At 39.2% G+C, this 15,609-nt stretch overlaps 1 protein-coding gene and 1 long non-coding RNA gene across 5 annotated transcripts in view; one reads left to right on the top strand and one right to left on the bottom strand.

The window, feature by feature from the left end:
• Positions 1–15,609, bottom strand: part of GRM7 (glutamate metabotropic receptor 7) — an 834,441-nt gene that overhangs the window by 185,564 nt on the left and 633,268 nt on the right. The window lies entirely within an intron of this gene.
• LOC119864637 overlaps positions 2,905–15,609 on the top strand; it is a 28,977-nt gene continuing 16,272 nt past the window's right edge. The window contains exons 1-2 of the long non-coding RNA XR_005374637.1: positions 2,905–3,035; positions 10,663–10,761. This is a non-coding gene — a long non-coding RNA (uncharacterized LOC119864637). The remainder of the gene's footprint in view (positions 3,036–10,662; positions 10,762–15,609) is intronic.

Here is a 15,609-nt window from a genome sequence, read left to right on the forward strand (position 1 = left end):
TCTTTTTCCTCTGCCTCCAGAGGGTTTCCAGGTTGCAGAAACAAATCACTTCAGTGAGACAGAAATGGTGGTTATGAGCAAAGGTATCATGTTTCACTCCTTCACTAGTGGAGAGATCTCTACAGTCTTGGAATTATTTCAACCCAAGATGAGTTGAAAGCTATATTTTAATTCCTCTTTTCATATGTTTGTTCCTTAAAAAGTTAACACGTGGTTAGTGACACAGAGCAATAGTAAATTGACATGTGTCCTCAATGTGTCAACAATTAGGTTAGAGATGAAAACAAAGATCTGAAGTAATTTCATACAGTGCTGTTGGAAGGTTTGGACTGATTTTCATAAGTGGGAACAGATATATTTCCTACTTGTTGTGTAGCAGGCATAAGACTAAGCAATTTCTTTACATTGTTCTCAGTTAATCCTCAACCATTCACCACCACCCCCATCCAATAAATATTGTGCATTTCTTATGTGCTATGTACTAAGGATACTGTTGTAAATAAGACACATACTTTTTGCTAGCCTATAACTTATTATAGTCTGGGGCACACATTCTCAACAGAGGGCCACAATGCCCCCAACAGGCCAAGAATTTCTTGTGGGACGGGGGCAAAAAATATTAAGTGTGACAACGTTTTATGGCCCTCTAAGGGATCACAGTACACTAACTGATAGAATATCTGTGATATTAAAATACAATGGGGAGAGGAGAGTACAATTAGAAGGGGAAAAAATGTCAAAAATAATCCTGAAGGGACAGTAAGGAAACACATATAAGATGTGCTTGTCTAGAGGGAAGAACTACAGCATAATAGATCATGAGTAGTAGAAGTATAGAAATACAGGGATCTTTGAGAACAGGTAGTTATGAGTTCTTGTAGGTGATGACTTGGAAGTAACCTCAGGGTACTACCTGAAGGGATTCTTAGAACAACTGCAATCTTGAATTTACAAATGAGATATGGGGTTTAGGTAGGTTGACAGCTATCTGAGATATCCCACCTTGTAACTGAGAGGCAGAGGTGATTTCAGATCCAGGGCCCTTTCCACCTGATTCCAAGCCAAGTACACATATGCTTTCTGGTCCTATAAATGACAGAACTGAGATTCTATATTAGGTCTGTCTATTCTGGACATCAAGCTGTGAACTTGCTGCCTTCTAACTAATCAACTAAGAGCTTCATGTCTAGATTTCTTCTTAATGCAACTGTGGAATCCATACAACTGGCTTTTAATAGTGAAAACCTCTGATTTAAAGAAAATGTAATGTCTTTGCCCAAAGAGCAGCAAGCTTCAGCTTTCACTGGGTCAGCATAAGCCCAGGGATGAATCTGTGCCTCTCATTTAAAGCTAACTCAAGTGCCATTCCCAGATCTGTATTTTGTCTCCTGTCCCTTGCAGCAAGTGCTCACTGTGGCTGCAGAGTTGGTGTTGATTTATGGCTTCCTAAAAATATATTCATAGGATTTTCTTTTTCTATTTTATTCTAGCCAATTCTCTCTTCACAGTTTCTTACTAAAATCTTCCTCCATAAAGTCACAAGTATGGAGATTCCAAATTTCCAAATTCCTGCACTGCCATCTTACTTCAAGGATTTGAACCATTAAGCGTAATGGGCAGTTTCCCAGGCCTGTAGCCTAGTGGCAAAATTGCTGCCAAATCAATTAGCTTAATGCAAAAAAAGCATACACAAAGTGGCCTCACGATAGTACTGTCCTCTGTGTTTTCTTGGAGCTGGCCCACTGGCTGAGTGAGACAAGATTGGTTCCTTGGGAACTTCCTGGCTGGTCCCAACTTATATCACTGCTTTTTGATAAACTCCCCAATTCTCCTTCCATTGTTGCCTTTACTAACACCTATGCCTGTGTATTTTGTCTCCTTCTCATTGATTGAGACAAGTGGGTAGAGTAGTCACCCCTGTTTTCCAGACTACATAACAGAGACTTAGAGACATCAAGTTCAAAGGTCATATGATAAGTGGTAAAACTGAAAGGTCTGTCTCCTATTAACCTCTCTGCTCTGAACCTTTTATGTGAGACTGACTTCTCGACAGAGATGTGTGTTTCCGTAATTGCTTCTGGTTTATTCATTCACTCATTTGTTCATTCAATTATTCATTTGAACAAAAACTTAGGATACTTTCTGTGTATCAAGCAGTGTGCCACAATTCAGAACCAGTCAAGACGCCTGCCCTCACAGAGTATTATTTAGGGAGAGTGGGACAAGGAGCAAAGACCAAGAAAGTCAGTAGTTACATATTTACAGATTGTTTTTATTTGTAACTTAATTATAACTATCTACAAATTGCTATGAAGGAAACTATCAAAGAAAAAAGAGAACAATAGAGAGATAAGGTCTTGTTTAAGAGAGGTTGGGAGAGGCAATACATCTTAGAGGAGCTATTATTTAAAACTAAGACCTAAAAACAGAGATGGAGAAAGCTGTAGAAAAATCAGGGGAGTAGATTCTAGGCAGAGCAATTTGTAAGAGTATATTCTAGGCAGAGAGCAGTATATGCAAAGAGTCTGTGGTAGAAACTAAGTAGGATGCATAGAAGCATAGTGGGAGACAGGCAATGGATAATAGACAGCTGGCAGGTCTTGAAAGACCTTTATTATGGGTTGAATTATATCACCCCTAAAGATATGTAGAAGTCCTAACCACCAGTATTTTCCAATGTGATCTTATTTAGAAATAAGGTTTTTGCAAATGCAATCAATTTAGAAGAAGGTCATACTCAATTAGGGTGAGTCCTGTTCCAATACAATCCTGTAAGAAAAAGAAAATAGAGGCACACATGGGAAGAATGCCAAGTGATGACAGAGGCAAGAGATTAGAATGATGCAGTTGTAAGGCAGGAAAAAAAAAAAAGGCACAGCGAAGGGTTTCCAGTTACCACTGGAAGCTAAAAAGAAGCAAAGAAAGATTCTACCCAGAGACTCAGAAGGAGCATGGCCTTGCTGATGGCTTGATTTAGGACTTCAAACCTCCAGAACTATTTTGTTCGAATTTCTGTTTTTGTTTCAAGCTCCCAGGTAGGTGATACTTTGTTACAGCAAGACTGGGGAACTAATACAACCTTGTAGATGCCAGTAAGGACTCCAGACTTCATTCCAAGTGACCAAAAGCAGGACAAACAGGCAGCTGGGTAACGCTGGAGACTTGCAGTAGCCAAGAGAAAAATTGGTGGCTGTGTGGGCTAAGATTGTCATGATGAAAATGAAGACGAAGGGCTAGCTATGTTTTGATATTGAAGCTAGTATTTTTATGCAGGACTGTAGAAAAGACACAGAAAGTGTCTTAAGTCACTCAGGGGTAAGTTCTTAAAACAAATGCATTATTTATTCTGTAAAGTATGAATCATTGACTTGCTGTGAAGATTTACACAGTGCCCAGCCCATAATAGACATCTAATCAGAGCTGGCCACTATTGCTACTGTTAATATTACTATATCAGAAACAAGGCTGGTACAAAACCTGGCCCCAAAAGTGTGTACCATATTAAATTTAGTGTCAGAAAATGTGTGTCCAAATTTCCATTCTTCTACTTACTTTAAAAAAAAAATATTTGAATAGGAAATGTCTGATATTTCACTGTTTTTGACTAAGAAAAATGTCAATTTCTGATGGTATACCCAAATATCATATTCATACACAAAAGAAGATTTACAATACATAATAATGTAATAAGTATTGACCTCTAGCATATTGTCATTCAAGAACCGGAATATTGATAGACTCTTGTCTTTCTCTGAACCCATATCACTATGATGACTATCATTTGGTTTAATTCTAAATATATTTTTTTCTCTTATAAATATATCAACCATTAAAATGAGAACCACAAGCTCAAAATGGAGGCATGTATGTGAAGGCCTTATGTTAGCAAACCAAGACTTAATACCTAACATAACTGAAGTCCCTACTTTCCCCTCCCACCAGGAACATTACCTTTAATCAAACAACATGGAATTTTCTGGGCAACAGTAGTGAATTTATTGATAGAGTCCCTCTGTTCCTGTAGAAGGGCCACCTTCCCTAAAAGATTACATAATTTGCTAATAATTTCCCTTTCCCATTCTTTCTTTGCCTCTAAAAACCTTTCCCAGATTGTAGCTCAGCAGAACTCCTTTCTATTTTCTAGATGGGATGCTGGCTGGCTGATTCATGAATCATTAAATAAAGCCAATTAGATCTTCAGATTTATTCAGTTGAAATTCTTATTTAACACAGTGAATTGTATGTGTTTTTAAGTCTTATAAACATATTGAACAATCTGTATTTTTCCTCAACTTGCTTTTTCTTTCCACCTGCATATGTTCTTAAGATCTATCCATGTCCTCGCCTAGTTATAGTTGCTTCATTCAGTGCTGTGTAATATTCTAAGCTGAATATGCTGCAAATGTTTTAAATAATCCATTCTTCCACCAATGGGCATCACTTGCTGGATAAATTAAATCACTTTTCGGTAATCTTGCTTCCTAATTTTCTTTTCTCATACATTTTTTGTAATGGAGATATAATCTGCATGTCATAAAATCTGCCATTTTAAAGTTGAACATTCAGTGGCTTTAAATATATTTTAATGTATTAAATATATTCACCAACTTGTTCCACAGACTAGTTCTAGAAGATTTTCATCTTCCTAAAGCAAGCCTCATACCCATTAGCAGTCACTCCTCATGCAGCTTTTACTCCATTTCTGGTCATTACTCTTCTACTTTCTGTCTCTATGGATTTGCTATTTCTGGACATTTCACATGAATGGAATCATGCAGAGTGTGTGTGTGTATGTGTGTGTGTGTGTGTGTGTGCATGTAGCATCTTTCACTCAGCATAATGTTCTCAAGTTCCGTCACTATTGTAATATGAATCAGGACTTCATCTTTTTGTGAAATAATATCCCGCTGGGTGGATATACCACATTGTGTTTACTCACGCATCAGCTGACAATTGGGTTGTGTCACTATTATGAACAATGCTACTATGAACAGTCACGTACAAGTTTCCGTGTGGCCATACATTTTTAATTCTCCTCAGCACACACATAGAAGCCAAGGTGCTAGGTCATCACATAACCCTATTTTTAACCTTTTGAGAAATGCTAAACTGTTTTCCACAGCAGCCACTCCAGTTCATATCCCCATGAGCAATGAAGAGGGTTCCATTTTTTCCATAGAGATGCTAATATCTATTATCATTTGCCTTTTGATTACAGATAATTACTCATTTTAAAAATAGGGATATAATACAAAAACCCATTTGCAAAGCTATTAAGAGAAACAAATATGATATTAGGTATGCGAATGCTATTTAAATTGCTAGGTGTCCCTATAACCTGATGGAATCAAGGAAAATAAAGAGCTACAGATAGTACTTCTTTAGTGTGCCACAGAGACACACAAGATATTTTATTTTAATGATTAAGTCAGACAAGCCATCTTTGAAATTCAACTCAGTGCCAATTCCATTTGCAATTCTAATGAACTCTTAAGCAGAAAAAAAACCCTAGAGTTGGAAACATTGAATGTCTCTTGCATTCCAGTGGTTTGCCTTGACCAGGCTGTCAGTGACAGATGAGAGACTAGCTTTAAAGAAAGCAAGAAAAACTTCATCAAGACATTTAGAAGAACTTCCTGATTTGAAGGCAAAAAGCAAATTTTCTTTTTTAGGGCGTGACACGTGCTGATTGTAGTAGGGACTTTTTTTGGTCACAACTTGCATAAAACTTTGCCAGAGACCAGAGAAATAAATGTTAGGGTAAAAGGCTTGGGGAAGAGTGGTGTGGTCTACCCAGCTACCGTGCACCCCCAGTTTCCTGTTGATCTGGACACAATAAATCACCTCAACAGACATGTTCTATGGCCTTTGAGTATTTAGAATCCCAGTTCTCATCTATAAGAATCAACCATCTGAAAGTTAATTTTAGAGGTCCATGAAGAGGAACCAGATTTTGCATCATTTGGCAAATGGACAGTTAGTTTGGGGGTGGAGGCTGCTGTGAGTTCCTCTCTGAAATACAAAGGCACAGTGGAGCAAAAATTCACTTTTTCTTTTATTAGCTGCAGTCAAGCCTAAAATCACATCCTATTTGCCAAGTCCCTCTTCTGATAACCTGCTTAGTAACCCAGGTTTACCTAGCATCTATTTACTTGATTTTGTTAGAAAAAGAACAAAAAAAAAAAAAGAAGAAAAACAAGATCTATGATAAATAATGTTCCTAAGAACAGCTGATATTCCTTCTGAATCCTCAAAACACGATTAAGCTGTATTTAATCGTACATTCCTTTCATCACATTAAATTCTTTTTTTGGTTGCTTTGGAGCATTGCAATGCTTTATAAGCCCTGAATCTGACATCTAGCTGGTACTCAGTAATATTTACTGAATTGAATATAATTTTGCCAATACTACAAAAACTGCTAATATGCTTACACTTTCATCAACCAACAGAGCTTATTAAATTAAACCTTGGCATTTTTCAGCCTGTACATTTACTAATATACTTTCTCCAGCCAGGGAGGGGGCAGGGCGCTCTGGCTCAGGGGCAGTAACAGCCAAGGAGGGCCACGGAGAAGCCCAGGTATCAAAATGCATTAATGACATGGGCAGAAACTCCTGTTAAAGTCATGGAACCAGTAGGATCAAGAAGATAAGCTTAAATGCAGTTAAATTTTAGACACTGCCTCCAAGCATATTCCTTCCAAATACTATTTTCATCTTGCCAAGACTAGTTTTGGGGAAAAAAAAAACCCATTAGCTAAAGCTCTATTTTCTGCCCTGTTGATACAAATTGCATAGCATACCAGCCTTGATCAGTAGTTCTCACACTTGGGGGGCCTCTAAGAATCTGTCAAAAGCAACAGACTTTCTCCTCTAACAATGGACATCTGCACACTTGGTTGAAGCATTTACAGGAAAATGATCCCTCCCTGGGCCACTTTCCCCTCCTGCCTGAGTTCTAGAGGAAAGGAAGCTTAAGCATTCTTTGAGGAATAACCTTTTGAGGAATAAGCATTCTTTGAGGAATTCTTTGAGGAATAACCTCTGATAGCACAGGGCCTGCATGATCAGATCTCCAATGCATTTCCTGCAACTGACCTCAAGTCTGAAGCTATTGGGGGGGTGGGCTACTTGACATGAAAAGCAAGTGCCTGGGGCCTCTTGCATTGAGACTAGGGTTTAAACTGAACCAACCCATTTGCCTTTCCGTGTATTTATTTACTATTTTTTATTTTATTTTATTATTTTATTCATTTCATTTATTTCATTATTTTGAGTTACTCTCCCAAGTCTCATGAATCTACTGGAATTGACCCTGTTGTTCACCTCAAGCCAGAGACTCCAACACTCAATTCTGAAAACAGCTTCTTATAAAAATCAAAGATTCATCAGTCCTTCAGGGTTCACCTGGGCTGACTGTCAAGAACTCTGGTTTTATTATCCTTTTTAAAATTTTTCATTTTTTGTTGCTGCATGTTTTGGGTTCTTTATTTCATTTTTAGAGTAATTTGTCTATTTCCATTTTATAGAAATAACATTATGCAATAGATCAAAATATTAAAAAAAAAAAAAAAACCCTTGCCCTTCAACATAGGTAATCAGTTCATAAGACAGTTTAGGAGCAATCTTCCATACCATCTACCTCCAATTTCTCACCTCCTATTCTTTCTTAAACTCATTTGCAGTTTGCTTTTTACCTCCTCTATTAATCTCCAGGGCTGCAAAACACTGTCTCAAAACACAATGCAACCTAAAACAACAGAATGTTGTTCACTCACAGTTCTTGAGACCAAAAATGTAATATTAAGATATTGGTAGGGCCAGGCTCTCTCTGTAGGCTCTGGAGGAGAATCCTTCCTTGACTTCCTTGACAGCTTCTTGCCATCCCAGGCATTACTTGGCTTGGAGCAGCCTAACTCCCATCTCTGCCTTTGTCTTCACGTGATCATCTTCACATCAAGACATCTTTGTCTTCACATGAGTGCCTTTTTCTGCATCCTCTCATCTTGTTAGATTTAAGCTCCAGTCTGATTTCACCTCAATCCTTCACTTAATATATTTGCCAAGACTTTATTTCCAAATGAGGTTTCATTCTCATGTTCCAGCAGACATGAATTTGGGGGGACACTATCCAATTCACTCCACTCTCCCAACTCCCTACCCTGCGCTATCTGCATTTCCACACCAGCCTTCACATTGCTAAATCTGTCAATTCTCATTCCTCATCTTACTTAACTTATGACCACATGGCCATGGCTTCCCAACATAGTTCTATTTTAAAACTGCTTCCCAACCTGGGGCTTATGTTTATTTTTCCAAGTGTCTTAGTTTTGATAACAAATCATATATTCCCACTAACTTTAAGCAGGATCTTCCACAGCTTGTCACTCTCTTCTTCATGCATTTTAGTACACTGGTTTCCAGGTCAACATGAGAGTTTGGTTTTTCTCCTGCCCATTAGTTTTATTCTTCTCAGTTTCTTTGTTGACTTCTCTCTCTTCTTCTTAGCTTCTTGAAATTGGCTTACCTCAGTGTTCAGTTCTTGGTCTTCTTCTCTATATTTGTTCATCCCCCCAGTCCCCCACCCTTGTCCCTCAGTAACATCATGATCCCAATGATTCAAATATCCTTCAAACATACTACTCCAAAATGTGTATGTTCTGATTAACTTTTCCTGAACTTCAGATTTATAAATACAATTAAATATTCAATATCCCTTTGTGGTGACTAACAGGGAATTCAATTATGTTAAAAAAAAAACCGAATATCTGGCTTTTCTAAAAATTCTACTGAACTTACGGTATCTTCCATTTCAGTAGCAAAGTGAAGCATAGATTCTCTGCAAAAAAAGGATGATCAGGATACACCTTACTGAGACTATATTTGAACAAAGACTTGAAGAATGTGAGGGAGTTACAGGTGGAAAGTGTTCCAAGCAAGACAACAATTAGTACTAAGAGCTGAGTGAAAAGCATATCTTGTGTGTGCTTGGAACAGCAGAGAGGTCAATATAACTGGAAATGAATGGACAAAAAGAAGAAAGTAACAAAGGTGGGACAGATTAGGTAAAAACCCTGGTTTTATTTATTTTTAAAGATTTTATTTATTTATTTGACAGAAAGAGACTACATGCATGCACATGAAGGAGCGGGGAGAGGGAGGAGCAGAAGGAGAGGGAGAAGCAAATGGCCCACTAAGCAAGAGCCTGACACTGGCTCCATCCCAAGACCCTGAGATCATGCCCAGAGCCAAAGTCAGATACTTACTCTACTGAGCCACCCAGGCGCCCCAGAACCCTGGTTTTAAACAAGAAGATAGATGTCTTCAAAGATCAGTCCATCAGGGAATAGGAAGAAAGGAGAAAAAATGGGAAAGTGGAGAAGAGAAGTGGGCAGAAAGAGGAGAGAAAACTGAAGCTCAGAGGCATGAATGATCCTGCTCATTTGCACAGCTGGCATGGCTGTGACCTGTCCTGACACATCCTCTATAGAGGTCACCTGCAGCTTCCATGGACAGTTGCAGTACATGCTATAAACTTCCTTCCTCAGTCACCTGTGCCCCTCTTCCTGATGACTTTTTCAGGCCACAGGAGCTTGCCTGGCCCACGCAAGAAACAGCTCAGAAGTGTTAGGTAGTTGATGCCACGTATGGGTTACTACTGTTACACAGCAAATTACCCTGAACTTAGGTACTCTATTATCTCACACAATTTCTGAGAGTCAGGAACCTGGGAAAAGCTTATTGATATGGTCTCAGATTCTTTCATGAGACTGCATCAAGGTGTTGGCCAGGGTTACAGTCATCTGGAGGTTTGACTTGGGCTGGAGGATCCACTTCCAAGATTACTGACTCACATGGCTCTGGGCAGGAAGCCAACAGGAACCACATGAGCCTCTGCACCTGGCTTCCTGAGTGACATCTGGCTTTCCCCAAGTGAGTGACGCAAGAGAGAAAACAAAGCAAAAGACATAATGTCTTTAATAATCTACCATCAGAATTAGCAAGCCATCATTCAGCCATATTCTACTGGTCACACAGACTGATCCTGACACACCATGAGAAGAGACCACACAAGGACACAAATGCTAGAATGCAGGGATAATAACTAGGAGGTTTTCTAGTTGACTACCACATTCCCCAGATCAACCATCATCTATGGGAAGTAGGAGTCATTAGATTAAATACCCAAGTTTTTGTTCCTTAGTGAGACAATTCTAAGTTGTTTCCTGTAAAGTCCTTCATATGATCCCTGGTAGAATGAAGGCCAAGTTGCCAACAGTGATAATCAGTATCAGCTTTCTTCTGTTCCCTATCACCTTACCATGCTTCCCAGGATCATCTACCAAAAAGCCACCTGCCCTCAAACCCTCAGCTCAGAAGCACAAACTAAAACAATAACAAAGAAGCCAACTTGGGGTGAAAGCCCCAACATTAAATTTCCCCAGTCCATGCTCATAGCTGTCATACCTTCTTGGTACTAGGTTCTGGGCTGCAAAGAAGGATTAAAACCATGTGCCTACCATTTCTGCACGTTGTCTCCCATGAAGGCCCAGCAGAGAAGCACCAGTTTCTCACTGTGAGCATCTTGATTTGCTGGGCTGCTGCTAAGCCACATAGCGCTTGGTGCCAATTTTTAAAAGATATTACTCTCCCTGTGCAGATGCTGACGCCTAGACTTTTCACATGGCAAGTGATGATATCCCTGTGGGATGATGCCTTTCTTGGGATGGTACAAGCATCTGCCAAGATGCACAGCTGGGTGAGTGAAACCTGACTGGATTTAAACTCCCTTTGACCCTCTGCAGTTTGGATAATCTTATACAATATCTTTATTGAGAAAAATTTCCGAATGGATGTCTTCTGTTCTATTTGATGCTTAGAGGGATATTTATTGTTGGGCTCCTTGGACATGGAGAGTAGAGAGTTCAAATCTTTAATGTGTGATAAAGAATCTTACTATGCAATCAAAGAAATAGAATGCATGGAGGTTAAGCAATTTTCCCAAGAGCACACAGGGAGAAATAGCAGAGGCGTCATTTGAACTGTTCTAGGTGAGTCCAGGTGAGTCCCAAAAGAGATAGTTATATAAGTGCTTTTTGTTCTCATGTTTCTGAGCTTCCTATGTGCTGCCTGTGGCTTCCAAGGCATTCCCACATCCAACAGTGGTCACATGAGCTGGCCCCTAGAACTACTTGGGTCTGATTCATTAGTAAAGCACTATATATATTTAATAATAGATTTAATAATAGATATCCATCCTCCTCGAGCTCCTGCATGCCTGTCCCAGGAATCCTCTAAATCAGTTATGTTTGCTCCATTTACTAGACATAAATAATCTGGGGGATGAATATTATGCAATTCTGGCCAAAGATGCTCAGGGATCTGTGGGGGAACATCTGGGAAATGTTTCTCACTCTTAGAAAGACAAAAGTGGAAGAGTGGAAACAGGGAAAGAATGATCTACATCTGCATCTTTATGCAGATGTTGAGATGCTGAATGAACCAGCCCCCAAACCACCCTGTCTGCAGTCTTCACAATATGTAAGGAAATACATTTCCTATGGTTTCTGTCAATCTGAATCTTGGATTTCTGTTCCTATTAGCCAAAGGTAGCTCAGGGGTTTCACCACATAAGCTATGTCTGGATTCCCACATGTTATGCTGTGTGTGCCCTTGTCATACTTCCATTAACTAGGTCATACATTCTGTAAGGATGAGGATTCTGTCTTGAAGTACAGATTCCCTAGAGACTGACTATGGTGTCTTATTCACTGTAGCTCCTTAATAAATAGGACAAATGAGACAGTTGAAATTCTACCTCATACATCAAAGGAACTTTTGAAGGTGAAAGAAAGTACAAGGGGCCATTGATTAGCTGTGTGTGGCCTGTCATGTTATTTCTGAGCCTCCATTTCCACATCTGTGAAATGGGAGATGATAATAAACAGTGGTAAAACACCTAAAATGTGGAATTAGCCAGATATGGGTTCAAATCCTACCTCTGTAATATTGGAACAGGGCAAGTTTCTTCATATCTGTGTGCTTTTGTTCCTTGATCTGTAGAATCAGTGACATATCTCAAAGTGTGGCAATAAGGCTTAAACAATATAGTATATTTAACGTATTTAGCACTCTATATGCCCCACATTTAACATTTAGTTAGCAAATCACTTGTTGGGATCATTGTGTGAATGTGATAAAATGTACTACTCACAGCACTTGATGCATAGTAGGAATGCAGGAAATCACTAGGGAAGAAATTATAGGTTTAAGTCTTCCTTGTGAGACTGAGATGGCCCAGCTCTTATTACCCTTTGGAATTGGGAGAAGTTGGCAGGTGACTTAGGCCATGGAAGTATCTCTTCCCTGGGGGAATTAAATATTGATTTCATTTTCACTTCATTAAGTCTCCTATTGATTCCAAACAGGCAGAGTAGAAGATGGCAGTCAATCACTAAACAGACACTCGATAAATATCAGGAAACTTTGTTCTCCCTTCAGGATTGGGACTCCCTCTAGATTTTGAGAGCTTTTGTGAGGCTGTATGGTTTACGTGGTAGAGGTAAATCAACCATTCTCATTGCTCTCAAGAACCTAATTCCTACTGATCCTAATTGTAAAACTCAGTCTATTTATTCCCTAGATTAAGGTTTTGAGAATGACCATAATTATTCTTGTCATGCCAGAATTTGACATCCTAAGGATAGCACTGAGCAGAAGTATCAGGATCCAGAGTCTGATTAGAAACATACAAAGGAGGGTGGGAGCACACATGAAGGCAGGAAGATCAATCCTGAGCATCAGGCAGAGGTGTTTGAAGTCCAGAGCATCACTCTGACAGTGGGCTAACCAAGGTATGAGAACTCGAGGAAAGTCTGCAGAAAGTCATGGAGCAAGAAAATTGGGCAATATGTATATACTGAGAGTCTCTATAATGTTAATGACCTTGACAGTGATTCTGCTCTAGAATGGAATCCACTCAGAGTAACTCTGCTCTGTCCTAAAGAAATAATCCCTAGATTTATTGGGTTGAGCTGTGGACATGTGACTCATACCAAGAGAGAGGTCATGCTCTAAACCTCTGCTATACTGTTTATCAAAACCATGCAGTAACAGATTACTGTGCAAAGTTAGATGAAACAAAATGGTGAAATGGGAAACCATGCATACACAATGGCAATAGCCATCTAGGATGTATACAGCAAGCAGACCAAAGAAAAAAATGCCAAAATGCACACTGAGGTAGAGTCAGGCATTATTTTAAAAGTTTCTTTTTGTTTACTTTTTTAAATTTCCCAGAATAAGCATGGATTACAATTAAAATGGCAAAAATGTGCTGAGAAAGCTTTTACTTGATTTTCAGCAATAAGATTCCAAGGTAAAGCCTCTTTATAAATTCCACTATTGGGATCAGAAGAGGTCTTGGAATTTTTTTTTTTTTTTGAGATTTTATCTATTTATTCATGAGAGACACAGAGAGAGAAAGACACATAGGTAGAGGGAGAAGCAGGCTCCCTGCAGGGAGCCTGATGTGAGACTCAATCCTGGGACCTGGGATCACGACCTGAGCCAAAGGCAGATGCTCAATTACTGAGCCACCCAGGCATCCCAAGGTCTTGGATCTTATTCTACCTCCAGATTGGCTCGAGAGCGTGAGGTAAAGAAGTACTCAACAACATTGCAGATTTTCTTTATCATCTTTGTTGTCATTGTCTTGCTTTCTCTCCTGTATCCCCTAAATTTCAAATAGTGCTGTAAGTACACTCCTAAAACTCTTGGAGATCTGGATGAGGGGGAATGGTCAGAAGCTTTGATAGAAGAGAGCAAGTCTTAATTATAGGACCTACTTCTACTGCTCATTCAGCCCCATCTACTACTATTCCTGCCATGAATACTCTGGATGACCATATCTGGCTCATGTTCACATTTGTACTTCAGTGTCACTCCAACTCAGCCCCAACAGCTCCAGCAATATCCTCTCTGCTATTGCTGATTAAGTGACTGCTCTGGCTATTCATGCAGGGCACATGGAGGGCCGTAAGGCAAGTCTAGTTTCTACCTCATTTCTCTGCTGCCACTTTTGTCCTGCATCCCTTTTCTTATAACTCAGGTCTTTGTCTTTCAGCTGTAATTCATATTACTGACTCTCCTTCCAGTGGTTTTTCTGCCTTACCAAATCCTAGAAGTTGAATGAATGTGTGTAGATAGACGGCTAGCTATTTGAGTGGATAGATAGATTCTTTCATTCAGAAGCTCTCTTAAACATTTACTTAACAAGATTAATTTAATACTATCCTGAGTAACAAACTATGCTACATAATCGGATGTGTTAATTCACTGCACTAGTTATTTTTGTGACTACTAAGAAATAGGCACTGTACTAGACATTGAAATGCCCAGGATTTTTTTTTCAATCTTAGTACATAGCAATTTTCCAACTCTCCCTAAAAATTCAGTTTCCCAAACTCCATTCCTAAAGATTCTGATTCAATCCACTTTGGCTGGGATTATGAAGCTGCATTTTGAATAACACCAAAAGACTTAATAACCCACAGCTCATGATTACTTCTGAGAAACAGTGAGCAGTGCTTCAAAGCATTGCCTGAATTCACTTAAGATCCAAACTAAACTCCATATAGCCTACTGGCATTTCATTGACCTCCATGAGAGCAGGATGGAAGAAGAGAGACACCTAGAGTTTACTGCCCTGGAAAAGCATTGGCAGTAGAACCCAGAACACTGTGCTAAGATAATCACCCCTAGCTATCCTTTATTGTTCTGAAAGCCAGAAAAATTCCTAGAAACCTCTGTCTCCCCATCGTTGCATTTCCATGACTAAGTCCTTTATTCCCCAGTATCTCCCCAATCCAATCACCTGCTAATGTGACAATGTGATTATGACAGCCAGAAAGGCCAGAATTACATAACATACCTTTCTAATCCTTGGGGGATCCTAAAAAAATTCCTCCCTTTCCCCCAATACTTTTTTCCAATGGTTCCTAAAAAAATTGGGGGATCCTAAAAAAATTCCTCCCTTTTCCCCAATACTTTTTTCCAATGGTTCCATGGTCAGGAAAGGAGTCCCCCTGCAGTTTTTCCAGATTTGCTTATTTCCCTCAAATTTCAATGACAAATGCTGTCAAATGGCACATTTATTATTTAAGTGCTATTAGCTTCTGGTTTTTCATGCACACAAGAGAATACAGCAGGAGTGCACCCTGCTATCAGCTCAAAAATGCTTTGCTCACCACATTGTTCTTATAAAGTCCAGTACAGCAGAATGGAGTACACAAGACCAGAATAACACTTCAGGTTCTCTTAGGCTCTACCTGTTACAGGTAACTAAGGAAATTGCTCAGGTGGTTTCAAGGTTTAATTAGGATATAGGGGAGGAGAGAGAATGGGACAATTTCATATTGGAAAAAAACACCTTCTATATGTCAACTATTCCTTTCCCTTCTCTGACCTACCTCTTTGTTTAAAGGCACTCCAGGAAATAATTGATGACAAATAGCTCTCTCATGAGAAAATATGGGAAGAAAATGTGATAAGCGGAAAACAAAACAAAACAAAACAAAAAACAAAAAAAAAAACGTGAACATAGAAA

Source organism: Canis lupus, chromosome 20 (assembly GCF_011100685.1).
Source record: "Canis lupus familiaris isolate Mischka breed German Shepherd chromosome 20, alternate assembly UU_Cfam_GSD_1.0, whole genome shotgun sequence".
NCBI classification, from domain to species: Eukaryota; Metazoa; Chordata; class Mammalia; order Carnivora; family Canidae; genus Canis; species Canis lupus.